At 47.9% G+C, this 27,811-nt stretch overlaps 1 pseudogene; it reads right to left on the bottom strand.

Moving 5' to 3' along the window:
• LOC138492971 (cytochrome P450 2J4-like) overlaps positions 1 to 16,037 on the bottom strand; it is a 132,439-nt pseudogene extending 116,402 nt beyond the window's left edge.
• Positions 16,038 to 27,811: the final 11,774 nt, after the last annotated feature.

The following is a 27,811-nucleotide window of genomic DNA, read 5'->3' as shown; positions in this document are numbered from 1 at the left end:
GAATTATGAAAAGCAGCTTAAGTCAAATTCCTCATTAAATCCACCAGGTGAGAGAGCGTCAAGTCTCTCGATCCAGAAGGCCTCCTTTTGTGCTCATAGTTTCTTGATATCCATATTGTAGCCTCTGGTCTGCACAATTTCTAATACATGGTATCGTAACTGAGTTACTGAATGTCCATTCTCTTTGAAGTCTCTAGCCACCGCTGATGCTTGATTGTTATTTCTGATGCATGATTTATGTTCGTTAATCCGTAATCTTAATTTCCTTGATGTTTCACACACATAGTACACCCAACATGGGCATTTAATTGCATTGATCACATTCTCGGAGAGACATGTAGCATGGTATTTCAATTGTATTTATTCTCCTGTTCTAGGATGTGACACTGTAGTGCCCTTGATAACGTTATTACAGTTACCACAATTGAGGCATGGACAGGTACCTGGATGTTTTTCAGGGGTTTTGTGCGATGATCTGTCTCAGTTATGTACTAGCATATTTCGAAAATTGCTGCTTTTCTGGTATGCGAATACTGGTGTACGTGGGGACACATTTTTTGTCCTACTGTCACTGGTTAGGATGCTCCACCGGTTTGGAATGCTTTGTTTGATTTGTCTACTTTGAATAGAATATTTCATCACAAAAGTTAGATCTGGGCTTTCCTGTTGTGGTTTATTCTGTAGAAGTTTATCTCATTCTTGGGTGTTGGTTTTAGATAAAGCTGTTTCCAAATCTCTATCCGGGTGACCTCTCCTGTGTAGTTTGTCTTGTAGTTTCGTCAATTGCATCTCACATTCCTCAGGGTCGCTTACGATTCTTTTTACTCTTAACATTTGTCCGTAAGGCAAATTAGGTAGAATGTTGGGGGGATGAAAACTCATACAGTGAAGTAAATTATTTCGGTCAGTCTTTTTAGTGAATAAAGTTGTGGTGATCTTGGGTCCTTTGATGACTGTTTGTACATCTATGTAATGTACATTGGGATTCCCAATGTCCATGGTGAATTGAATGCAATTGTCGATGCTATTCAAATAGATCAGGAATTCTTCCAGATCTTTCTTGCTTCCATTCCATACTCCAAAAATATCATCAATGTGATGGACCAATTTTTTTATGAACTTATTCCATTGTTGATTTTCCATAATGTGTGTTGTCTCAAAACGGTACATGAAACTATTGGTGTATGCTGGTGCCATAGTGGCACCCATCGCAGTTCCAGATGTTTGCAAATGATAAACTTGGTTATATTCAAAACAGGAGTTCCTACAAATTAAATTAAGTAGTATCAATACAATAGTTCCTTCTTGCAACAGTAACCATTCAACAACTTCCTGCCCTAAATAGTGAGGGATGCTGGTGTATAAACAATTCACATCTCTGGTGAATAAGATGTAATTTTCTGATCATTCGATTTGAGTGAGAATCTGGAGGAAATGCGTTGTGTCTTTCACATAGGTGGATGTTTTCGGTACGATAGGTTGTAAGAAGTAATCTATATAGGTGCCAAGAGGCTGCAGTATGCTCTCTGTTGCGGCAATGATAGGTCTGCCGGTTGGATAGTCCAGCCTTTTATGGATTTTTGGTAACATATAGATGTATCATCTTGAGATACGGTGTCAGCAAATAGGATTAAATACTGACATACCAAAATGTCCAGAAAAAGGCTCAGCACAGGGAGGGAAAACCCTCAGCAGTTAAGGGGTTAATTACTCTATTTAAATGAGTTTTTAGCAAACTGCCTGTTTCTTGCCCAGAATTGTGGATTGGGAGTGTTTGTTAGGGTGCATGAGTTTGGGGTGGCCACTTAATGAGCAAACCAAAAATGAACATATTAAATCAAAATATGTCTTGCACATCGCTGGACAAAAATGTTAATTAAATAAAATTAATACAGGCACTTCTGACCCTTGTGCGTATTTTGTATTGGTGGTCTGTTTCCCATTTAGTCTCTCCTCAACACTGTCCCATATAAACATTATATCACCTGCTATATTCACACTTTCCCTCGGAGCAGTACTTTTTCAGCTATGAGGGTTGTCATATCATTTCCCCATCTACTTCGCAGAATAGAACCTAGCCTAGAAGGCGTTTGTGGCGACGTGGACCACACATCTTCTACAATCCCGGGCCTTCCAACATGCACAATGGAACTGCCGAGACCTTCTGAGTTTTTTTCACCTGCCTCCCTGAAGCGGCCTGATTGGTATTGCTCCACTGCCAAGCTCAAGCTCTCAACATTAAGCCCAAATTGCATCCGATATATCTTTGCCTGTGTGACTTCCTTCGCCACCCCCCGCACCTCCCAGGCTGTGTGCGCATCTAAACTATTCCTGGGCCTCTGTTGCCTCTGTGTGCCTCTACTCCTGCTGATCTGTCCTCTCTCGGGTTGCTCCCCATGCTAATCAGTATTTTTGATATTCTTGCCACTCCTAGCCGCTCAACCTCTTCTACCTCTATGGACTACTGCCGCCCACGGCACGCTGAACTAACTGCCTAACCTCAGCAGTAACTTTGAATGCTCTCTACTCACCCGTAGTGTCATTACTGCGTCTCGCTACTAATGCTGGCTATATCTATGAATTATGCTCACACCAACCTGTAGGAAAGTTGAATCTAGACTTCTTTATAAAACTTGTACCCATAGTTGAAATGCTTGCTTCTATGACCGTTTCATAATCAGACCTAGGCATGTTTTTAACATCTGCAGCCCCATTTGAAATGCCTGCTTTCATAACTGTTTGATAGTCAGATCAGGCCATTTGCCACACTCCCTGACTGTAAGGAGGGTCTGCACTGCTTACAGCCTAAGACTTTCTTGTACATGCATGTCTTTGGCTGCTGGATCGCCTGGTGAGTTTATTTGTGCATTGTGCAGAAGTTTGATGTATTTCTCTCCTCTACCCCCCATGGCCCTCTCTATCTATCCTATCTACTCTAACTGCTTCTCTATCACCTATCCTGTCTCACTCGCAAAGCCTAGAAGAAAGAAGTTTAAAAAAGCTCTCCTGGTCTCAAACCCAGGCTTACCGATTGCTGACACCTATGTCAATGCTTCCTCCGGGCTGACTATAACTGATATCCTCTTTTCTGTCCCCTCTTTGGACCTATGAACCCCCCTGTTTGGTCTCAACCCTCTACCCTTTCTCTTCTTCACATCATTAATGTCTATCATAATGGCACCGTCATGGCCCAGGGTACTCAACCCAACCTTCTCCTTTTTGACCGGCGCCTGCCGTCTCTCATGAATTTTATCCCTAACCCTGCTATTCCCCCTTCCTCCTCCCCTCTACCCTCTCCACCACCCCTGGCGAGAGTACCAAACCCTTGTAGCACTCCTCAGAAAACCTTCAAAGGTGGCAACCCGCTCCACTGGCTACCCTGAATGCCCGATCTGCTGTCAAAAACTCCTCCAACATCTGTCTCCTTCTGAAAGACTTTGGCCTAAACATCCTCACTCTTACCGAGACATGGTTCAATGACAGCTCGGTCACTGCTTTTGACACTCTCCTTCCTGAGGGCTACAAGCTCCTCTCCAAGCCTTGGCCCAATCGACCTGAAGGTGGAGTGGGCCTGGCTTTCCCTGAGTGGATCCCTGCCTCTGTCATACCCACTCAACCCTACTCCTTCTTTAATGCCTCGTCTGTAAGATTGGCATCTCACCTACCCTCTCGCTTACCCTTGCTACTATCTGTAGGCCCCCTGGATCAATCCCTCTCTTCCTCTCTTAATGGGCCAACCTAACCTCCCCTCTCCTGAATTCTACCCCTTGCTACTATCTGTAGGCCCCCTGGATCAATCCCTCTCTTCCTCTCTTAATGGGCCAACCTAACCTCCCCTCTCCTGAATTCTACCCCTAAACTCCTCCTTTTTGGAGACTTCAACATCCATCTTGACACTTTCAAATCTACTACCTCACTATTCCGTGACCTCTGCGACTCCCTCTCTTTTACCATTCTCCCCTCCGGCCCGACTCACTCACACACTCTTGATGCCTTTATATCTGCTCACCTTCCTATCTCTAACCCTCTCACTACCTCCCTTTCCTGCACTGACTACTCTCTCCTCCCACCTGGGGCCTATTGGCCCTCTGAGCTACCCCCAACACTGCCATCCTCCTTCGCAGTCATTTGACTGTTGAAGCAAGTGTCAGTTATTGCCTTCGCTTCCACCTACATCCTCCCTCCTACCCCCACTATTGACTCCCTTGCTGACTCTGTCCTTGATGACCTTCACCTTGCCATCTCTAACACTCTTGACACCCTTGCTACTTTCATGAGTATCCGTCTGAAACCTGTTTTCAAGCGTAACACCTGGTATGACTCTGAACTAGCCTCTTTGGAATGGAAATGCAGAGTCGCTGAGCGGAAGTGGCAGACTTCGGGAACATCCTCCAACAAACTGGCCTGTCGTCTACTCCAAAGGATATACAGTTTCTCTATCCGCTCCATGAAGAGGGCCCACATTAAATCCCACATCTTTGGAGCCACCAATAACACATACAAACTCTTCAAAACCTGCAAAGAACTCGCCAATCCATCTGCAGTCTCTACCCCCACACCCTTTCCTTCTCAGGCCCTCTGTACCGTACTGGCCTCCCACTTCATATCAAAAACACAGGACATCATATCCTCACTTTCCTCCACCCCTAGCTCTACTCCTCACCCTGCTCTCTTCCCTCCCTTGGCCTCTCTCCCTCCTCTCCCCACTCTCTATTCCTTCTTTCCCATAACACATGATGAGGTCACTAAAGTAGTCCGCTCTATGAAGGTCTCATCTAAACAGGTGTCCTCTTGCTCTTCTCGAACTATCAAGGACAACATCTCCTCTACCACCCTGGCTCCTGCCAAGGTCTGCAATCACTCCTTTGCCACTGGTTCTTTCCCTCAAACCCTCAAGCACTCCCTTGTGCACCCTCTCCTATAAACCACACTTACCCGGCTAACTATTGCCCTATCTCTACTACCCCTCCCTGGGCAAACTCCTGAAGAATTTGGCCTTCCTCCAACTGACCCATCATGCTGAACTTGCCGGTTGTCTTCATGACCACCAATCTGGATCCATCCAGAGGCACGGAAACTACTCTCCTGAACACCTATGAAGACCTGAATCCGCTAAACTCGATTCTAACTCTCCTGCTGTTCTCATTCTCATTGATCTCTCCTCTGCCTTTGACATAGTCAACCATTATATCCCCATAAAACGGCTCCAAGACACACTTGATATCATGGACCGGGCACTGAATTGGTTGACCTCCTTCCTAACTAATCATCCTTCCCATGTGCACCTGAGCTCTTTCTTCTCTTCCACTTCTCTCTCTACCTGTGGTGTGTCCCATGGATCTATCCCCTCTCCCTGGCTCTTCAACATCTACCTTGCCCACCTGATTTCCTTCCTTCTTCTCCCCTCACCTCCAGTGCTATGCTGATGACATACAACTCTCCTTCAATCTCCCCACTGGTACAATCTCTTCATCCTCTCTCTCATTCCTGACTGCCCGTCTGCTCTTCAAACTTAGTGCACAACCAATGATCTCGTCTTAATGCAGGTAAGACCGAGGTCCTTCTTATTGGGACATCTGTACCCTGTTTCTATCCAGCTCTTTGGCCCCCCTCTCTGGGCTCCCTCCCCCCTCTCCCTCCACTGAATCCAAAGTTCTTGGGGTCATTTTCGACTCCACTCTCTCCTTCACCCCGCACATCTTGGACCTTGCCAAGAAGGCCCACTTTCAGCTTCATCTACTCAGAGGTATTCTCCCTTTCCACACCTTCCCCAAAAAGCTCAATGTCTCCAGGCTTTGGTCCTCTCCAGACTGGACTACTGTAACAGCCCTTTCCTCAAGTTTCCCCTTTCCTCCCTTCTCCCCCTTCAACTAATCCAGAATAGGGCTTCTAGACTTATCATTGGCCTCAAGCCCAGGGATCATATCTCTCTAGTCCTAAAATCTTTCTCCCTGTGGCTGCAACTATCAAATGCAAGACCCTCTGCATCATCCACAAGGCTTACTGGGGCTTGGGACCATGCTGTCTCAAATGCTCTCTCAATAACTACTCTCCCACTAGAACTCTTCGCTCTTCTAGCTGCAACTCTCGGCTCATCAAGCGTTTCACCAAACGGAGAGTTGAAGGCAGATCTCTCTCGTTGGCTGGTGCTTCCCTTTGGAACAGCCTCCCTCCTCCTCTCCGACTTGAACCGGACCACCTCAAGTACCGGAAACTCCTAAAAACATTTCTCTTCTTCTCCTCCTTCCCTCTCTCCCTCCCCTGCTAACCACCTCACTGTCGCTGAGACTGGTGGCCCTGGCCCCTCATGAACCTTATAGGTTTGAGGCCCTCTGCCAAGTAGACACCAGCAAACCTTCCCGCCCCTCAGCACTGCCCTTGGGTCCCCCATCTAACTTGGGAGACAGGCATCCTGCCCTGCAATTCCTCCCCCTAGCACTTAACCAGTGGACTCCTCCATTGGCACCCCTAACACTTCCCCTTGTGCACCCCACTAGCACTTGCCGCCTGAGCCCCCCTCCCTCCTGCACTTCCTCCGACTGCACTTGCACGGTCTGAATGTCACAAGGCCTAGTAGGACCGTTATTGTTATAGTTTATTGCTATTTATTGTTCATTTCTACTGTTTTACTCCCTTCTTCCCTTCCTTTTTGATTTGTGGCACCTTGAAACACTTCGTGATGTACAGGGGCCTTGCAAATGCCCAATAAATAAATTAAATAAATTGGGCAAGTCTGTTTCCACTATGGTAGTTTATATTATAGGTGACCTCTTTCACAGGTCATCCCCTACACTGTATAAGGTCCACATGGCTATTTTATCAGTTTGACCTAAAAATACTATTGGCAGCACATTGGAAAGTATAACAAAATGTATTCACATATTCTGAATGGGCAAAAAAAACTATTTATAACTCACCTCCTCTATATTTCTTTTAGATCTATTGTTCCCAGTCACCACCATATTGATTCTCCCCCTGAAGAAGGTCCTCCATTAGACATAGAACTGACACATTTTGCGGCCAGAAGAACATTCTGCATATTAACGGCAGACTACATGATGTATATAGACAATTTGAAAATGTATTGACATCTTTTCATGCGATTGACGTTGTACACGTAGGATAAACAGAGCTGGTGTGGCAGGTATGTGTTGTTTTTAAAGGTATTGGGCCTCATTCTAACATTTCTGGTATCCTGACGGTAGAGCCGCCAGAATACTGGAAAATGTAGTTACTGTTTCCGGCACCTGTTCCGGCGACATTGCCAGAGGATTATGGGTGCCGGAGTGACAGTGTAAATCCCCATTCATGTAGTCTGTTAGGACTCCTTGGGGGGATTTACCATCATTACCGACACCGGCAATACCGGTGCCAGTAATGGCATCTTTTTTTGCCGGTAGGCCGTCAGCCTTACCGGAGTCGGCCAGTCCGGTAAAGTGCCGGAATCCATGAATTCCATGAATACCAGCACTTTTTTACCGGATCGGCTGACTTAGAATGAGGCCCATTGTTTTTTCGTAAAATAATGTCTGCCTCTGAAAGGCAGAATATTTTTGTGGCAGACGAGTGATATGAATTAATGATAAGTATTCTTTTTGAATAATGTAGATTTGTATAATTTAAGAAGTGTTACAAGCATGAGTTTAGCATGAAGAATCAATATTTGTCTCATATTTTGAAAATTGTTTGGAGGTTCATATTTGGGGATGTACAAATTACATTTTCAATGTGTTTAATTCAGTTTCAGAGAAAAACATCATGAATTGCACCTAGAAAAATATTACGTTCTCATGAAGAAACATAACAAGAGGCAACACACCATCTGACGGCTTTGCAAAACCTAAACAATGCAGTCAAAGAATTAAAAAAACAGGTCAATAAGAATCCAGCATGAAGTAGTAAGTAAAACACACATTATTGAAATCATTTATCGTCACAATCCTCACATCTATGAAGTGCGCCTGCCCTGATAACCACGCAACCACCCTACCAGTAAGAATGCACACATTGACAAGCCAATCGTTTTGTTGTTTTTAAAGCCATTGCATATGTAAAATTGAGTATTCACCATTTGCAGTAATTGCCATTATATGTTATGTACTGGCAGCATTTTCCAGATATTGACATAGTCTGGTACTCAAATAATAGGAAAGGGGTTGCTGTCAAAATGAATGAACGTCTACAGGAACCAGGTGCTAACTCCGCTGACTCCTGTTGCCATCAAAACTTCACTGGCAGATATTGAAATCAAAACCCCAGGTACTCACACAATTCACTGGTACTGTCACTAGAAAATAACACCTGGCAGGAAAGGACATTCAAACCCAATGTAGTAATAGCCAAGCCCTATGCATTGTTTGCATCCTGGGCTGAGTGGGTGACTGCAGGCTGCTGCCACAGGTATTCAGACCCTCTGTGGGCCTTGTTTTTCTTATCTTACAGTTTCTTTTGTTTCCCCCTTCTGCTGCACTCCCTCTGCCCTCTCTCCCCTTCTGTGGATCCTCCCTCCCTCCCGCCTCCCATCCCTCCCACTGCACCCTAATTGGCACGCCCTCCCTTTATTACAGGCACCACCAGGGCAGCCCCTGCCAGGTTGCCCCTTGGCTAAGGACCCCTAAGGCAAAGCGCGGCTCCCACAGTAGCGGCTTCTCCTGTTGTGTCTGCAGGTGTCCGCAGGGGACGCCAGTAGTCAGTCTTCAGGTTAGTCCTACGAGCTTCCTTGCTACCATCAGACCCTTCTCGGTCAGTTGTGTTGTATTCCCGTGTTGTGAAATGCCAGGCCTTTTCTCCCCTATTTAGGATTCTCAATCGTAGGCATTTTTCTCCTTGTTGTTATAGTATGCAAGTTATCAGTATTTCAAAATAATGCATAGTCAAATACCTGGCCTTTTATCCCCTAGTCAGGATTCTCAAACTTAGGTGTTTTTCTCCTTGTTATAATATGCACTGTATCAGTATTTATAAATAATTGCACTGTGAAATACCTGGCCTTTTCTCCCCTATTTAGGATTCTCAAACCTTGGTGTGCCCTCCTACCTGTCTCACACCAGTGCTTTTTGAAAACTCTTATCCTGAGTGGTGTCATCTGTCCTATTGCTCAACTTGCTTGCCTCTCGCTGTCTTGTCTGTCTACTCCAGCGACCTTCGCTAGTGTCTTCCGCTCTCCCTTCCACCCCCCTCCTCTCCCGCCTACTCTATGGTGCTGTCTCCCCTACCTTTTCTAACTGCTTCTCTATTGACTAGCCTGCTCTCCTCACTAAATCTGGTAGGAAAAAGTTTAAAAAGGACATCCTGGTCTCCAACCCATGCCTCCCCATCGCTGACACCTACACCAGTGCCTCCTCCAAGGAAACTCTCATGGCATCCTCTTTGTCGTGCCTTCACCAGACCTATGGACCCTTCATATGGTCTCTGTGCTCTCCCCCTTCTCCTCTTCTCCCATTAATGGTGGCACCCGCTGGGACGCCCTCATGGCAACCTTCCATTCCTCTGAGGTCATCATTAATGTTTACTCTAATGGGCCTGTCCTGGTCCAAGGCCCTCATACCAACCTTCACCTCTTTGATAGACGCTTCCTACGCCTCATCAACTTCCTTTCTTCTCCTGCTGTCCCCTCTCCCCTCTCCTTGACTACCTCACCTCCACCTTCTGCCTCCTCCTTGGCTACCTTGCCTTCCCCTTCCCTCTCTGCCCCCTCCCGGGCTCTTTTACACCTCCGCAGGGCATACCTCTGATCTGTACCCCTCCCCGGAAGTCCTTCAAGGATGGCAACCTTCTACATATTGCCACTCTAAACTCACGCTCTGCTGTCAAACACTCTTCTGATATCTGCCGCCTTCTGGAAGAACTTGACCTTGATGTCCTCTGTCTCACCGCAACATGGTTCACGGCCAGCTCTATCACGAGCTTTGATACACTCCCACCTGACGGCTACAAGACCCTCTGCGCACCCAGGGCTTACAGACTGGTGGGGGTGTAGCCCTGATCTTCCCCAAGTGTATTCCAGCCTCTGCCACTCCTACGCAGGCCTACGCCTCTTTTGAATGCCTCGTCTGCAGGCTCTCTCTCTCCCCTAGCCACTCACTTACTGTGGCTACTATCTATCAGCCATCTGGTCAGATTTTATCTTTCCTCTCTGATTGGTCGGACCTCTCCGCCTCACTCCTGACCTCAACTACTCAACTCATCCTTCTTGGAGACTTCAACATCCACTTCCTGTCCTCTCTCTGGACTCTTTCGTGACCTCTGCGACTCTCTCTCACTCACAATTCTCCCCTCTGGCGCAACTCACTCTGCAGGGCACACTCTTGATGTTCTGATCTCCTCAGACCTTCGCCTCTCTGTCCCTCTCACCACTCTTCTCTCCTGGAGTGATCACTTTCTCCTCTCCTCCCACCTCACCTCCCCTCCCCCTCTGGCTGACTCTCATCCTGACACAGCCCTCTCCACGCTCCACTCTGCTATATCTGATACTCTTGATATCCTTGCCCCTGTCATCAGAATCTGCCTGAAGCCCAAAGCCAAGTGAAAATCCTGGTTCGATTCAGACCTCATCACCCTAAAACGAAAGTGTAGGGTGGCCGAGACGAAATGGCATGCTTCATGTACATCCTCTAACAAGCTGGCCTGCTGCCTGCTGCAAATGCAATACCAGCTCTCTGTCCTAACCAAGAAGAGAGCACATAGCCAAGCCTGCGTCTCTGCAGCATCTAACAACTCGGCTGAGCTCTTGAAAATCTGCAAGGAACTGGCCAATCCTGTGGCAGTCTCTGCCTCTCCTGTCCCCTCCCAGGCCTTCTGTAAGGCATTGGCTTCTCATTTCATCTCTAAAACTCAGGACATCATGTCCTCTCTCTCCTCCTATCCCCTGCTCCCCCACCTGCAATTCCTCTGACCTTCCTGCAGCCATCTCTCCTCCCTCTTTCTCTGCCTTTCACATGTTCTCTGCAGACGAGATTTCTAGACAAGTCTGATCTATGAAAGTCTCATTGAAAAAGGTTCACGCCTGTTCCTCCAAAACTATCAAGGACCACATTGACTCCCTGGCTCCTGCCCTGGCTGATTTCTGCAATAACTCCTTCACCACTGGAGTCTTCCCATCCCCTCTGAATCACTCCCTTGTGCACCCCCTTCTTAAGAAACCCTCTGCCGGCCCCTCCTGCCTGGCTAACTATCACCCACTCTCCATCACTCCCTTCCTGGGCAAGCTCTTGGAGAAACTGGCCATCTCCCAGCTTAATCCCCACACTGAATCTGTTGGTTGTCTTCTTGACCATCAGTCTGGAATCAGAGCTTCCAGAAGCACAGAAACTGCTGTCCTGAACATCCGTGAAGACCTGCTCTCCAACCTTGACTCTAACACCCCTTGCGCCCTCATCCTGCTTGATCTCTCTTCTGCCTTTGACACTGTCAACCATGCCACCCTGCTCAACCGTCTCCCTGATAACCTTGGTATCACTGGTCCGGCTCTGGCGTGGCTGACTTCTTTCCTCTCCAACCGACCCTCCCATGTCCAACTGGGGTCCTTCCTCTCTGCTGTCTTTTTCTCTACCTGTGGTGTTCCCCCAGGGGTCTAACCTCTCTCCCTGGCTTTTCAACCAATACCTGGCACTCCTGGCCCACTGCATAGCCGCTCTCTGCCCCAACTTTCAGTTCTATGCGGATGACACCCAGCTCATCTTCAGGCTACCCTCGGCCTCCTCCTCTACTTCCCTCATCTCTGACTGTCTGATATCCAGGAGTGGTGTGTCGCCAATGACCTCTGCCTTAATGCCAGTAAGACTGAGATTCTCCTCATCAGCAAATGCGCTCCCTCCTTTCCTGTAGCTCCCTGGCTGGCCTCTCTTGGCCCTCTTCCTGTTCCCACCTGCAAGGCTAAAAACCTCAGGGTCATCTTTGACTCTACACTCTCCTTCTCTCCTCACACCTCTGACGTCTCTAAAAAGTCACACTACCAGCTGCACCTCCTCAGAAGTATTCTTGCTTTCTTCTCCTTCCCCCAGAAGCTCACTGTCTCCAGAGCTCTGGTTCTCTCTAGGCTGGACTGTTGTAACAGCCTCTTTCTAAATCTGCCTGCTTCTACTCTCCGCCCTCTGCAACTGATTCAGAACAGGACTGCAAGACTTGTCCTTGGCCTCAAGCCCAGGGATCGTATCTCTCCAACACTGAAATCTCTGCACTGGCTCCCAGTGGCTGCAAGGATTAAGTTCAAAACCCTCTGCATCGTCCACAAGGCCTTCTGGGGCCTAAGGCCTCAATACCTTCAACTCTCTCTTCCTAAATACCTTCCTTCTCGACCTCTTCACTCAACTCCCTTAGGGTCAGTCGCTTCTCCAAGCAACAAGTTGGTAGTAGATCTCTTTCTTCGGCTGGGGCCTCCCTCTGGAACAGCCTCCCTGCCTCCTTGAAACTTGAGGAGAATCATCTTTGGTTCCGGAAGCACCTCAAAACCTTTCTCTTTACGTCTGCTTTTTCTCCTCCTCTCCCTTGCTGACTTCCTGGCTGGCACTGAAACTGTACTGGTTACCTGTCCACCCTCTGATCTCAGGCCCAGGTCCCCTCCCCCACCAGTCGCACTCCTACACTGCCTTCCCGGCAACCCGCGCTCTTGGGAACTGTTTTTCTGTAGCCCTACAGTCCCACTATCAGCACCTGATACCTGACGTCTGCACTGACCCTTGCACTTGCCACCTGCTGGCCTACTTTTACTTATTGTTATTTATTTTCTTATCCCATGTACTGCACTGTCCTCTCCCCATTCCCCCGCACTTCTCCTCCCTCCCCTTCCCATTCACTTGCGTGATCTGAATGACACCTGGCCTGGTAAGATCGTTGTCTGTCTTCCCTCTGTTCCCCCTCCCTTGCCTCATCGCGCCTTGAAACACTTGTATATAGGCGAGTTATAAATGCCATATCATATCATATCAAATCATATCATGCCAGGGACTCCCATTATGTCATGTATTTCTCTGGATTCCCCTGATCCTATGTTCCCACCCTGGTCCCAGGATCATCGTCTAGAGGGAAGTGGAGTAGGCAAGATACAGGGTGATGCTGTTATCACTTTGAAGACAATCGATGACCACACTTAGGTATTCTTTAAATACTATAGCTCTGTTTAGGATAATACAGAAAATATATACAGTACACTGTAAAGGTTGCCTATGTACTGAAATCCTTGCCTTTGCGGATAGAGCATGTTTTCCCAACATGGTAGCCACAAAGGTTTGGGCCTTGAAGGAGTCTCAAAAATGTCCATGCAGAGGTTGCAGGCTCGATCTGATTGGCCTGCTGGGCTTTGACCTTTGTTTTATGGGCAACATTTGTTCTTGATTTTAAAGCATGGTGATGGAGCAATAGGCGGGTGTTTGCTGGTGGTAGTTTACAGTGCAGCCCTTTATAGTTCAGTGGCCCCCAAACTCTGGTGATGGATTCAAAGCAGTCCATCTAGCAGTCCTTAACACGTAGTAGAATGTGGGTACAACGCTGGGAAAGTTTTCAGGATACAGGAGAAGTCTGGCAGAATTCAGGCACCACTGAGGTGGTGCCCGTTGACACACAGGGTTGCCTCGCAGGAACGTGAGGGCACTTTTCCTGGGGCACTTGCTTTTGCTGTCGCTGCGACAAGCATTGTAATTACACAATGTAAGTTACATAGGCTGGTGCTGGCTCTTTCACCCACTTGTCAAAATCTGTGCCAAGCCTAGGTCACGTAAGTCTTCTATAGGGCACCCATTTTGGGGCTTATGTCCAGGCGAGAGATATATGGAGCGAGCATCAGTCTTGTTTCCACACTAGTAGATTGGAATAGTAGATTGGAGGGAGAGCTCTCACAAGTACTAGCCAGAGCTTTGCCTTCAGGAAGGTCTTAGAGAGTGGGAAGTTAAGCCCAGTCTTCTCCTAACTCTACATTTATTGGGAAATGTGTCAAAAGGTAAGGACCCCATACTTCAATCACACGGCTGCACTCATTCATGCATCATGGCACCAACCAATGTGAGAGCTTTACCACGTTCAATTTTCACTAGCTTCCTTCCAGGCAAACATGCAGGATGTGGGTCAGGTTTCAAATCAAACATTCGATTTACATTGCTATGACCTGATCTTGGCCTATCAAACCCTTGCAAATCCTGCCTATTAAGTGTTCTTCATTCCCTTCACATGAACCAAGGCAGGCCTTTGCACTGGCATCTATGCAAATAAGTGCAGCAGGTTGACCTCCTGCACCAGAGCTGAACTGTGTTCCTAAATATGATAAATGCCAACACCAATAAGGGTGTACTCAGAGCCAGTTTCCACTCTTCACAAGGGCTCCACTTAATCAATAATGCTGCATTTCGTTAGTACAGCATGCTTTATTTTCACTCATTAAGTGCTACATTATATTCAAAGTAGAACAGTTAGTGCAGGTTAGCAAATCGGCAAACAGATTCAATTAGACAATAAAAGTTCATCAAAGTCAATCATCAGTTAAAGGAAGAAAGGAAGAGGAGAAGAGAGAAAGCAAAAGAAGAAGAAAAAGGAAAAAAACAATAAAATAAAACACACATTAAGCACACAGTTAACCACATAAGTTCAAGCATTAACCATATGTATCAAGAAAAGATCCCCACATGTCTGTAAATGTATCCATATTTCCAGACTGCTTGTAAATTGCCCTCTCATCAATACAAAAAGATCTTGCAGTCTTCCACCCCCTAAGGATCATTTTTTTTGTCACCATACAAGCTTGGAGTAGCCATACCTTCTTGTAAAATGGCACATCCCCCAATGGGTTTACGTCCCCTAGAATCATAATAGATGCCTTCATTTCAATCGTGCAGCTCAAAACCAGGCCCAGCCTTTCACAAACACCTTTCCAAAAGTCTCTTGTTTTGGGGCAGGCCCAGAGTAGATGACTCATGATACCTTTCTAAAGCTTGCATTTCCAGCATTTGTCACTATCAATAAGATGTCTTTTGAACATGCGTTCCGGACTCCTTTAAGTTCTGAAGAGGAGTTTGGTCTGCGAGGTCCTCAGTCCCCAATCCAGCCTCACCAGGCGGACATTGTTACAGCACTGCTGAAAGCAATCTTGATAAATTCTTTCACCTACCTCATTAGCCCAGACATTGGTCAGCTCAGCGTCTCTCTGTTGATTGGACAGCAGTGTGCCATACATAGTGGCAGCTGGATGTAGTGCATGTTTGCAGAGCTCCAGCGCTGACCATGCTATATTTTGGGTCATCATTTGCGCAGGATTAATTTTAGTGCCGATGATTCCTCTGAGTAGTCTGTACTCTGCATAGGTGCAATCACTCAAGTCAAAATCATTACACAGACATGCAAAGGGGACCCAATTCCCGTCCTTAATCAGATCCCTTATGTATCTAACTCCTCCCAGAAACCAGGGTGGCCAAAAAAGCATGTTTCCATTGCAGTTTAATGCGGGATTTATCCAGATGGATGCATCCAAGAATAGGTACGGGTCACATCCAATCAGGTGCGATATGTAACACCAGCACTCACTCATGAACGCTATCAGGGGATTCTTGAGTTGAGACGGTCTGCTCACTGTTGTCAACAAGGCTTTAGGTGCTAGATGAGAGACACCATTGCACGTGGCTACAATCTCATCTGAAGTTCTTCCTCTGTAGCCACGGTCCAACATAAATGTCGGACGGAAAATGCAAGATGATAATCAAAGAAGTTTGGCAAGTTCATACCGCCTTGTCTCAGTGGCAGCCACATTTTCCATAGAGCCAACCTTGGCGGTTTGCCATCCCACAGAAACGTTTATATAGCACTTTCCAGCTCTTTGAAATTCAGTCTTGTTATCTTAATTCAGAGCATTGAGAGGGTGTAGTTTATTCTTGGAGCTATGTTCATTTTAATGTAGTTAATTTTGCCCCACAATGAGATTTTCAGAAGTGCCCACCTGGGTCACTAAGAAACACCAACAAGTCATCAGCATAGAACAAAATTGTACGTTCACTTGCCCTTTCACCAGCTCCTTGGATATCTTCATCTGCTCGCAGCATCAATGCCAATGGTTCCATAGCTAGGATGAACAGTAGAGGGGACAGCAGGCATCCTTGTCTAGTCCCCCTTTTTAACTTGAATGGTTCTGAGATCAATCCATTTGTGAGCACACTGGTGTTAGGGTCATTATAAAGGAGCCTCATCCATTGCCTGAAGTTCTACCCAAATCCCATTTAATCCAAGCACTCAAATAGGTATGGCCATTCGACCCTATCAAAGGCCTTCTCTGCATCCAGAGAGACCACTGCAGCAGGACGCATTTGCCTATATTCAATATCAATCAACTGGCGCAGTCGCCTCATATTGTCTGCCACCGACCTTCCCGACACAAATCCTACCTGGTTATCATGCACTAGTGATGGAATAGCTGGTTCCAATCTTTTCACCAGTATCTTCGTCAGGAGCTTGCAGTCAGTATAAATCAGGCTAATCGGTCTATAGTTCCCACATCTTGTTGGTGAATTGCCTTTCTTTGTCAAAACAGTCACCATCGCATGACACTTAGGGGCCGATTCATGGAACAAACGTGCGCCGAAAATCTACGCGCAAGCAGGCGCAAGCAGATGCAAGCAGGCGCAAGCGGAATAAAAGAGGTGCACGCGCACGCGTGCGATTCATGGAAGTCCCTGCGCGTGTCTTCCTCCGGATGTGCGCCAAACCCGTGCATGGCGCACACGTCACTGCAACATCCCGAAAGACGTGCGCGACGCACACAGTGAAAGCGCACAACCTCTGCGCATACACTAGAAAGTGGGCGGAACACGGGGCGTAACGCGCGGAATGGGGAACAACTTGCGAAAACAAGGGCGTAACTGGGGATGTACTGCAGGGAAGCAGACGGAACGCCCACACGCACCCGTACCACACGTATTCATGGAATTGAATAGGGCAAAGCCACGCACAGCGAAAGACACGCACAAGCCCAAACACGTCCGCCACACGAAGGCAGGCGGTAGCATCCCTGCGCATTACAAAAGTGGCAACATACAGCAATAGTGCCTGTGCGAGCGGGGCACGTGTATTTCGGGGTTGCGCGGGAAGTTACACACGCGATCGGGCCTGGGGGAGCGTGCTACGTGTATTTCAGGGGTTCGCGTGAAGTTTCTCACGCGATCGGGCCTGGGGGAACGGGCTACGTGTATTTCAGGGGTTTGCGTGAAGTTTCTCACGCGATCGGGCCTGGGGGAGCGTGCTACGTGTATTTCAGGGGTTCGCGTGAACTTTTTCACGCGATCGGGCCTGGGGGAGCGTGCTACGTGTATTTCAGGGGTTCGCGTGAACTTTCTCACGCGATCGGGCCTGGGGGAGCAGGCTACGTGTATTTCAGGGGTGCGTGAGAAGTTCCACACGCGATTGGCCTGGGCGCGTGTATTTCAGGGGTGCGCGGGAAGTTCCACACGCGATTGGCCTGGGCGCGTGTATTTCAGGGGTGCGCGGGAAGTTCCACACGCGATTGGCCTGGGCGCATGTATTTCAGGGGTGCGCGGGAAGTTCCACACGCGATTGGGCTGCGTGCGGGTATTAGGGGTGCGCGCAAAGTTTCACACGCGATTGGGCTGCGTGCGGGTATTAGGGGTGCGCGCAAAGTTGTACACGCGATTGGGCTGCGTGCGGGTATTAGGGGTGCGCGCGAAGTTTTACACGCGATTGGGCTGCGTGCGGGTATTACAGGGGTGCACGCACATTTTCACACGCGATTGGGCTGCGTGCGGGTATTAGGGGTGCGCGCAAAGTTTCACACGCGATTGGGCTGCGTGCGGGTATTAAAGGGGTGCGCGCAAAGTTTTACACGCGATTGGGCTGCGTGCGGGTATTACAGGGGTGCGCACAAAGTTTTACACGCGATTTCAGCAGGGTACGTGTATTTCAGGGGTGCTGGGGAGTCCTACAAGTGATTTGCCAGTGTGGGTCCTCCCAGGTGTTCCCTGTACACCCTCCACGGCCCCTGCAGGCAGCCCACACCACAGGGGACTACCCTGCATCCCTGGTCATGTCCCGCAGGCAGCCCACCCAACATGGGCATGCCCCCCAGCAAAGGCACATGTCTCCTTGCACCAATGATCACCAACTCATGTCCCCTTGCACCCCCACCCCCAGCATTGCGGGGCACCTGCCAGCAGGCCCCCACCCATGTCTCCCAGCACCCCCACCCCCCCAGTCACCAGGGGCAGCCTCCACCAGGCCCCCACCCATGTCTCCCAGCACCCCCACCCCCCAGTCACCAGGGGCAGCCTCCACCAGGCCCCCACCCATGTGAGAAACTTCACGATCGCGTGAGAAACTTCACGCCACGGCTGGTTTTGGTGGCTGGAATCCATGAATACGCTGTGCGCGGAAATGGGTTTTGGCGCACGCGGCTGGCGCAGGGATTCGCACGCACTCACTGTGCGCCAGCCGCGTGCGCCACTTGTGCGCTGAATTCTATGAATTACCCCCTAAGAGTTTGGCAAGGTCCCAGATTCGAATAAAGTGGTCAGAACATCACACAATAGCTGTAGGGTACACTCAGGTAAGATCCGATAAAATTCAGCCGGTAGTCCATCAGTAGCCAGCGTTTTGGCTCCTCGGAGCATTCAAACTGCGAGGCAAACTTCTCCACAGTTTTGCGTTCTCTAAATGCATGGCTTGCTCATTTGTAAGTCGTCGGATGTCAACACAGTCTAGAAAGCATTTTATTGTATTCTGGTCACAATTTAGTTCTGATCTGTAAGGTTCTTAATAAAATTCCCTAAATATTTCATTTATTGGGCCCAAGTTAACACCAACAGGGGAATGTTTCCACCTGGTAAAGGCCCAAGGGTGGGAGCATTATTGCTGTTTGCACCCTGGGGCAAACCCCTGAAGTTCGAAACATGTGTTGCTGCAAGCGTGTGACAAGTGAAGCTTGTGGAGTAAGGGTTTTATGATAAAAGAAACAAAAGAAGTCAACTGTGGAAAAGGAACACAGGACTCAGAGCTGAGTCTCCCTTCCATTCCCAAGGCATGTTGCGAGCAGTGGTAGCGTGACAGAGGGTAAGGCCGAATTGTGGAGCAGTGGTAGGGGCATGGAACAGACATCTGTGGGAGGGTGTTGTAAAGCAGCCCAAAAGTAAGGAGGTGCCAAGAGCATTGCAAGCAGCCGGAGAGAGGCAGAGCCGAGCGAGACTGTCAAACCTCAGCCCGGGGGGCACGCCAGCCATTAGCTTCAAGCACAGGCTTTAATCTGTATATAAAGCCTTTGCTCCTAGGCAGCTGATTGGCACCCCAACATTCACCATAGAGGAAAAGTCAGGGAATAGTAAAGGGAATGCCAATAGACTTTATCTAATGTTTGACTGAATAGAAATTGCTGTCATGCTGCTGAGGATTAACCCCTTATTAGGATTAATCAGCAACATGAATTCGATATGCATCCTTATAGACTCTGAGCTCCGCAGGGTACGGGTACACCTAAAAAAAGTCCCTTGTGGTGCAAAATGTTGTATTCAATGATGCAGGCTCTGATAACTCTTAGGTAGAATCTTCAATACAGGGCTGTTTATTGGTTACAGCAAACATCAGTGGTCATCTTATCAAGTGCAATATGGAACAGTAGTCAGAGCCCTTGGTCATCCATCTGTTCCCTTGTCAGGTCTCTCTCTCAACTGCTCCCATGGAACAATCATTCAGTCAGCACCTGGGCGTTCCATGATGTCATCAGACTGCTTACTCAGGAAGGGAAGTGTAAGATATAACACAAACCACAGCTAAGGTCTCAAACTGTTAAACAATTGTTTGTGTTTATTGGTTTGTGCACGGATCAGGAGTTATTGTGGTCTGACCTTTTGAGATCTCATTAGAAATGTTCACTTATCCGTTTTTATTTTTTTATTTCCTTTTTTTTATTTAATTTTTTTGTTAAAGAAATATTCAATGTACAGAACTGGATAGAACTATCCAGACTTCCTCTAATCAACATCAAACTCGAAAACAAAAGCAAAAACACAGCTTTTCTATTTTCCCTGATTTTTCTCCCATCCTTTGACAAAATCGCAGCACCGCTAATCATACTATGCTGTTTTTTTTGTTTTTTATGTTTGCAATTCCTTCATGAATGCGGCCGGTTTTGAATTGTATGTGTTACACATGATTGACAACAGCCTCGAAAAAGACTCGACCGGTTGAAACATGAGTTGACTGGCATTTTGATTTCTTGATTAGCAACCACATTGAATAGAACATCTCGTATTAAGCAAACAAAGGTGACTTGTACTTCTTCAAAGTAATGTAAGAAACAGTAATTGACTGAGCACCCTTTGATCACAGGATTGACTTTTATCAGGCAGGGTTGGGCATGTCCACCGGACGGGCAGCTAATCCACCAACAAATTATTATTAAGACTGAGCGTGGCTAGAAAGTAGTTGCTGTGCCCCCCTTTTACTTGGTACGTGTCGGCTAGTTTTGATATGCATCACCAATAAAAACCTTTCCCACTAATTGATGGACTGCCTCATGATTGTGCATATATACAGCAATGCTATCTCTATTCTAAGTACAGCTTGCTGACTGAGCCAAACATGGCTCTTGAACCACTAATGAGCTAGAATCTGCCCCATTACTTATTACCTATTGAGATGCAAGCAGACATCTCACACCTAGCTCAATAGTCTTGGCAGCACTGTTAAATACCTGTTTAGGAATCACCCTAGAATGTACAAGGCGGGCAGCGTGACACAGCTCTTCTGTGGATCCCCACTCATGTTAATGGTACACCATGTCAAATGTTTTTCTCTGTGAGTACCCATAACCTCTGTAGTTACTAAATACCACTCTTGAGCAGAAATATGGAGGGATGGGGCCTTGCAGGAATAAAGACTTACCCATCACTACTCGGAAAGTATGGACAATACATTACACACTAAAAAAAAATGGTCGTAGACACCCCTCTGTGAGAACGAACATGGCTAAATGACCGGTTCTTTGAGAAGGCACCCACTCGAGTGTCCCAGCCACAATTTAGCTCACTGTACCTTTCACAGAAGGGAAATAACCATTTGCATATCAGTCTTTGCCCGGCCCACATGGGCAGTTCATCACCGAAATGCTATGACAATTCTCTTCTGAACAAGAGCACCAACAGCAACCCCAGACATGTGTTTCAGCCTTGTTGGGCCTCATCATTGAGGTGGAGCTGTGCCTCTCTGAGCACAGTGAGCGAGGGGTCCACATCTGGATGTCCCTAGGAAATCTAAGTCCCTTAAACAATCAAAAAATAGGGGAAACCAGACGTGGACCCCTTGCTCACTGTTCTTAGGCTAAGCTGGGATTGCTGTTGGTATGATTATGAGTTATCTATTAAGCTCCATTGACGCATGTGTAATGGAAAAATAAATGTGTGATCATGCCTTTAGTTCTTAGTGTGTCGGGATCTGTAGGAAGGATGGCATATCAGTTATATTTAAGGAATTATAATCTTATTTACATTTATTGTACTTATGAAGTTAACATAGCAATATTAAATAATTGTTTTTTTGAATAAAAAGACCCACGTAGTGTTGTGTTTGCTTTGAAGTTTGCATCCCTGTACTCCGTGGGGGGACCCTAGAGTAGGGTACAATTTGAGGCCATCTGTGATATAGAACAGCTTAAATAAATCTCGCAGAGGTGTTTTTGGTAGGGGGAGGTGGATGGGACAGCCCTTGGGATTAGCATGGCAATGGGCAGCCAGTGGGCCGGTGAGAGAAATACAACATCCACAGTCTGTGGCCCTCATTACAACACCGGCGGTAACCAATGGCGCTATTAGCACCATGGTTGCCGCCGGTATTGTAACGAGTCCGCCAATGGTAAATGGGGAAATACCGCCCCATTCCAAGGTGGCGGGGCGGTAATTCCCCATTTACCATTGGCCATTCCCCATTCCCATTTTTGCCCCATAGGGCTCAATGGGACTGGGGAAGGCAGTAATTACGGTACCGCAAATTGCGGTACCGTAATTACCTCGAAAGTCCCTTCGCGGGTCCCTACTTTAACGGCTGGCCTAAACCAGCCGTTAAGGTCGGGGGCCGCGAAGGGACCTCGTAATCAGGCGTTAAGGGTTTAACGGCGCCGACACCTTTTACAGCGTCACTAACCCCTTAACGCCAGGATCCTAAAGAGGGCCTGTGTGTCCCTCCGCATTTCACATCTCCTTCCTATCTGCACTCCTATGCCCTTAGTTTTAGATTGAAGTTGGAATTTAAGTACCACCTAATAGCTCAAACTAAAAAGATTACAAACAACAAATCCTTCTCCACCCACAGAATCTGTCCACAGAAGGCCACTCTGATTTAGTGCTTCAATCGGCTTTGGGTGGTCTAAAAAAGAACACAGCCTGTTTCATAATTGTTCCTGCGGAAGACTAAAACTAAACTGATAAGCTCCTGTTTGCAGCACACTCTATATGAAATTAGCACCTCATCCAATCGGGTAGCTTGGAATTCAGGCCTTTAGTGGTGGGATAGCTCTGCTGTTAGAGCTTGGTTGACGCACCACACATCATCTTCCATCATCCTCTAAGGGTTTGCTTGCCCTGTCTTGTGACAAGTCTTCTGCAATGTAAGTAGAAAAGGTCCTCCTTCCTTTCTGCTGGAGGAGCTCCTTTGCCTTTTCAATATTGCTGATCGGTTGGAAGGTTTTGAACTCTTTTGGCGGGAACAATGGAACCACCTGGCTCCTCATCAATGCACGATTCATAACCAAGTACAACTCTGACATCTACGCTGACCTCCTCTTCCTCACCAAGACCTGCATGACGAACGATTACATCCTTGTCCTGCAAGAGGCAATTCCACCATATTTTAAGACTGTGTAAGAAAGGTACTACCGAGGCCATCTTTACTGGGCTGCCAGTCTCTGCTGGTGCACCGCAACATCACGCACACAGGCAAATGAACTCTATGACTGGAGAAAAAAAGTAATGGTGGCCCGACCACTTTCTGCAAAGGTAGGCGTGCCACACCTGAAGCAACTTCTGACAAGGTACTCCCACATAGTCGAACACACACAATCTTCTGCAACGAACAGCCCAGAGCAACATCACCTCACACCCTCCTCATAGGGATCACCTTGAAGTTCTTTTCAGGACTCACACCCTTGCCGTTATGCTATCTAAGCATATGAAAGCCCCTGGCGCGGCTAAAACAGCCAGCAAGGGGGTTACGCTGAAGGGGCAACTCATCGCCTCATCATAGCCCTGGACATGTCCGAGCCAGAGACATTCACCAAGTACCCCATGAACAGGGCAAAGGACTCCTAACACTTCACGTATGAATATGGACAAGTCGGCATAGACGAAATAACCTCAACCTTCTCAGCAAAAAAAGTAAAAAGGGACCAAACAAATATGTGGGGAAGCTATTGCTAGATAGATAAATAGGTCTACCCTCACAACTCTTTATCTACAGGGACGGAAACCAAAAACCGTGACAGCCATTACATGAACCAACTAGAACAAATATATTGCCCACAAATGGAAATACTACAATGCATTATTGTCAATAACCTCTCCTCGTGCTGCCCAGACTAATTTCGAGATTGGGTTTGCCCTGAGTTTGCACCACACAGAGATCACCAGAAAGAGGCTCCCTTCCAGGAGCCACAAGCAATGCAACCCACCTCCTCCCTTCATGCAGGAGCAACACAATACCCAGATCCTGAACATGGCCAGTATTAGGTTTCTTTTACTTTTCTTCTAAAAAAGGGTAGACCCACTCTGTCTGTATTTGTATGTTGTGGGTATTCTGCCTGTACTAGCTGTGCTGGTGGAATGTAGTACAACACATGGAACCTTGGGTTCCTGAGATATTTTGGCATTTTATTTTATTTGACATTTGTATGGCGCCTATACACACGTGTTTCCATGTTCCACAAGACAAAAAGGGGAAGGGAAACATAGGAAGAAGAACAACAACGTTTATATTGGCCTTGTAGCAATACTACTGTGCAAGTGCAAGAACGAGGGGTAAGTGCAGGGGTGGTGGCGTAGAAGGAGAAGTGCAGGAGTGGGGTGCCCAAGGGAGAGGGTTGGGGGAGTGTAGGGTAAGTGCTAGGTGGGCCAAGAAAGCAAGTGCTGGGGAAGCCAATCAGTCAAGTTCAAGGGGTAAAATAGGGAAGGGGGGGCATCTGCAGAGGACAGGTTGGACTAGGCTGGGGCTAGTCCTGGAAAGTGAGCTCGAAGACAGTGCTGGCAAGGGATGCTGAGGGAACTGGTGAGGGGGTGGTTTGCCGCCTGTATAACTCCGTAGGGGCCAGACCCCAGTCGCAACAACAGAGGGGATATTAGTGCATGAAGGGGAGAGGAAAGGAAAAGGAAAAAATGAAAGTCTTGAGAAGTTTCCAGAACTTAAGAAGATCTGGCACAAGTCTGAGGGGGGCATGGAGGCTGTTCCAGAGGGAGGAACCTGCCAAGGAAAGGGATCTACCTCCTACTCTCTGTTTTGAGAAATGTTTGACCAGCAGAGAGTTGGAGCCAGAGGACCAAAGGACTCTGGTGAGGAGGTATTTAGCGAGGGAGAGCTGGATGTAGAGAGGTCCCAGGCCCCAGACAGCCTTGTGGATGATGCAAAGAGTCTTGAAATTTATCCCTGCGGTCACCAGGAGCCAGTGGAGAGATTTTAGGGCTGGAGAGATGCCGTCCCTGGGCTTGAAGCCAAGGATAAGTCTTGCAGTCCTATTCTGGATTAGTTGAAGGGGGCGAAGGGAGGAAAGAGGCAGATAGAGAAAGAAGCTGTTGCAGTAGTCCAGCCTCGAGAGAATCAGGGCTGTAGAGACCTTGAGCTTCTGGGGGAAGGTGAGGAAAGGAAGAAGGCCCCTGAGGAGGTGGGGCTGGATTTGGACTTCTTGGCGAGGTCTGTGATGTGTGGAGAGAAAGAGAGGAGTCAAAGGTTACCCGCAGGTTTTTCGCATCACGCGTGGGTGAAGGTAGGGGTTCCACTGAGGCTGACCAGAAGGTGGGTGGGAAGTAAGGAGCAGGCGTCCCAATAAGAAGGATCTCTAGCTTACTGGCATTAATGCAGAGATCACTGCCAGAGCACCATGCCTGAATAGCAGTCAGGCAGTCAAGTATGAGGGAGGAGGAGGTAGAGGATGGCAGCATGAAGGAAAGTTGTGTATCATCTACATAACATTGAAAATGAGGGGAGAAGGTGGAGATCAAGTATGCCAGAGGGGAGGCCAAGTAGATATTGAAGAGCCATGGTGAGGAATGCCACAGGTAGACAGTGAGGTGGAGAGAAAAGGACACATTTGCACTTGGGAGGATCTGTTTGAAAGGAAGGAGGTCAATCACGCCAGTGCCTGGTCTGTGATGCCTAGGGTATCATGGAGACGGTTTATGAGGATGGAGTGGTTGACTGTGTCAAAGGCAGAATACAAATCGAGGAGGATCAGAACAGAGGGTGTGTTAGAGTCCAGGTTAGAGAGCAGGTCTTCACAGGTGTTCAGGAGAGCATTTTTGGTGCCTCTGGATGCCCTGAAACTGGACTGGTGGTCATGGAGGCAGCCAACCAGTTTGGTACAGAGGGTCAGTTCTGGATGACAAGCTTATCCGGATAGGAAGGGTCTGCTGACGGCTTTTTTTTAGGAGAGGGTGCACAAGAGAGTGCTTAAGGGATTGTGGGAAGGAGCTAGTGGTGAGGGAGTGGTTGTAGAGTTCAGCCACGGCTGGGCCGAGAGAGGCAATGTTGTCCTTGATGTTTCTGGAGGAGCAGGGGAGCACCTGTTTAGAGGAGACTTTCTTAGAGCAGACATCTCTAGAGATCTCGTCTGGTGCATTGGGAGAGCAGGAGGACAGAATGGGGAGTTTGAGGGGGGCCAGGGGAGGCAAGAGAAGAAGGAGGGTTGAGGGGGGAGCAGAGGTCAAAGAGGACAGGATGTCCAGAGTTTTTGAGGAGAAGCAGAAGGCCAGTGCAGAGCAGAGGACATGAGAGGGAAGAGAGGAGGAGACTGCGGTAGGATTGGCAAGTGCCCTGCAGATTTTTAAAAGTGCAGACGTGTTATTGGAGGCTCTAGAGATACAGGCTTGGACATGAGCGCTCTTTTTGGAGCAGATGGTGAGACAATATTGCCTTTGGAGTAGGCGGCCAGCCAGTTTGTCAGAGGATGGGCTAGATGCCCGTCACTTCCGCTCTGCAGTCTTGCACTTGCGTTTCAAAGCTGTAAGGTCGGAATCATACCAAGAGTTGCATTTGGAGGCAGGCTCACTGCGGATCCTCAAGACAGGGGAAAGGATGTCTAGGGTGTAGGAGATAGAGAGATGGAGATTAGCAAGAACAGAGTCAGATGGGGAGTTAAAAGATGGGGGGGAGGGGATGAAGTAGCAGAAAAAAAAGCAACTGGCACACATCTCGTTGGTCGAATGACGGAGAGGAGACTGGCAGTGCAGGTGTAGGCATCATCAAGAGACAGGGGAGGTCAAGGTGGGAAGAGGTGAGAGAGTGGTCAGACCAGGAGAAAGGGGTACAAAGAGGGTGGAGAGAGGGATGTCTTTTGAGATTAGAGCATACAATGTGTGTCCGGCAGAGTGGGTTGAGCCAGAGGGAAGGTTAGTGAGGGAAAGAGCATTGCAGAGGTTGCGAAAGAGAACAGTAGCCACATCAGGAGGGTCAAGCCAGTTGTTAAAGTACCCAAAGAAGATACGTTTGGGGGAGGAGGCAAGAAGAGAGGAGGCTGGGTCGGCTCATTCTGAGAGGAAGAGGGAGGTCAGTCCGGGGGCCTGTAGATGGTAGCGAGAGTAAGAGAGAAAGTAGGCAAGACAGAAAGCCTGCCGAGTTGGCTTTCAAAGGACGAGTGTTTAGAGTGGGGATGATGGAGGCAGGAACCCACTCAGGGAAGATCAGAGCCCCTCCACCCCCAGGCTGGGAGGGGCTGGGATTGGACAGGATCGTGTAGCGCGTGGTGAGGAAAGTGTCAAAAGCAGTGACAGAACTGGCCTTGAACCACGTCTTGGTGAGAGCAAGGATGTCGAGGGCAAGGTCTCCAAGAAGGTGACAGATGTCAGAAGAGTGTTTGATAGCAGAGCGAGAATTAAGGATAGCTAAGTGAAACTGGTTGCCCCTTTAAAAGATTTGCTAAGGGGGCACAGGGGTGGGGTGCCACCACACGAGGGGACTGGAAAGTTGGTATGAGGGATGGAGGGGTGGAGGTAGAGGGGGGAAGTTGAAGAGAGATGGAAGACGCCTGTCAAGAAGGAGGAGGTTGGGCTGAGAGCCCTGGGCCATAATAATGCCACTGTGATAGACATTAATGGTGCATTTAGAAAATGCAAAGTGAGCCAAGAGCACTTCTCATCTAGTGCCACAAGTAACGGGTGAGGAGGAGAAAGGGGAGAGGACACAGATCACAAGGGGAATCTATAAGTCAGAAGAAGGAACAGCAAAGAGAATGTCAGTCTGGAGGAAGCATTGATGTAGGTGTCTGGAATGGGTAGACCAGAGATGGAATGAAGGAGTGCCCTTTTAAGTTTCATTCTTCCAGACTTTGTGAGAGAGAGAGGATAGGAGATGGAGAAGTAGTTAGAAAACATAGGGGAGATGGAGAGCACCATGGGGGCAGAGACAAAAGGGGAGGGGAAGTCAGAGGATAGCAGGTGGAGGGTCAGAGGCACTATGCAACAATAGAATCACACCAGGTGGCCAATCAAGTGACAAGAAAGGTGGATGCACAGTTGAAAACACACCTAGATTCTAATTATGCCAGAAAGCACTAAGAAGCAGTACAAACGTACTAAAAAGTAGTACAAAAAAGGCGGATGCATAGTTGAAAAAACACCTGAATTCCAATTATGGCAGAAAG

The sequence above is a fragment of the Ambystoma mexicanum genome, chromosome 10 (assembly GCF_040938575.1).
Source record: "Ambystoma mexicanum isolate Mex_15411 chromosome 10, UKY_AmexF1_1, whole genome shotgun sequence".
Classification (NCBI taxonomy): domain Eukaryota; kingdom Metazoa; phylum Chordata; class Amphibia; order Caudata; family Ambystomatidae; genus Ambystoma; species Ambystoma mexicanum.
Note: the sequence above shows the minus strand (reverse complement) of the source record. Positions and strands in the feature narration are given on the sequence as shown.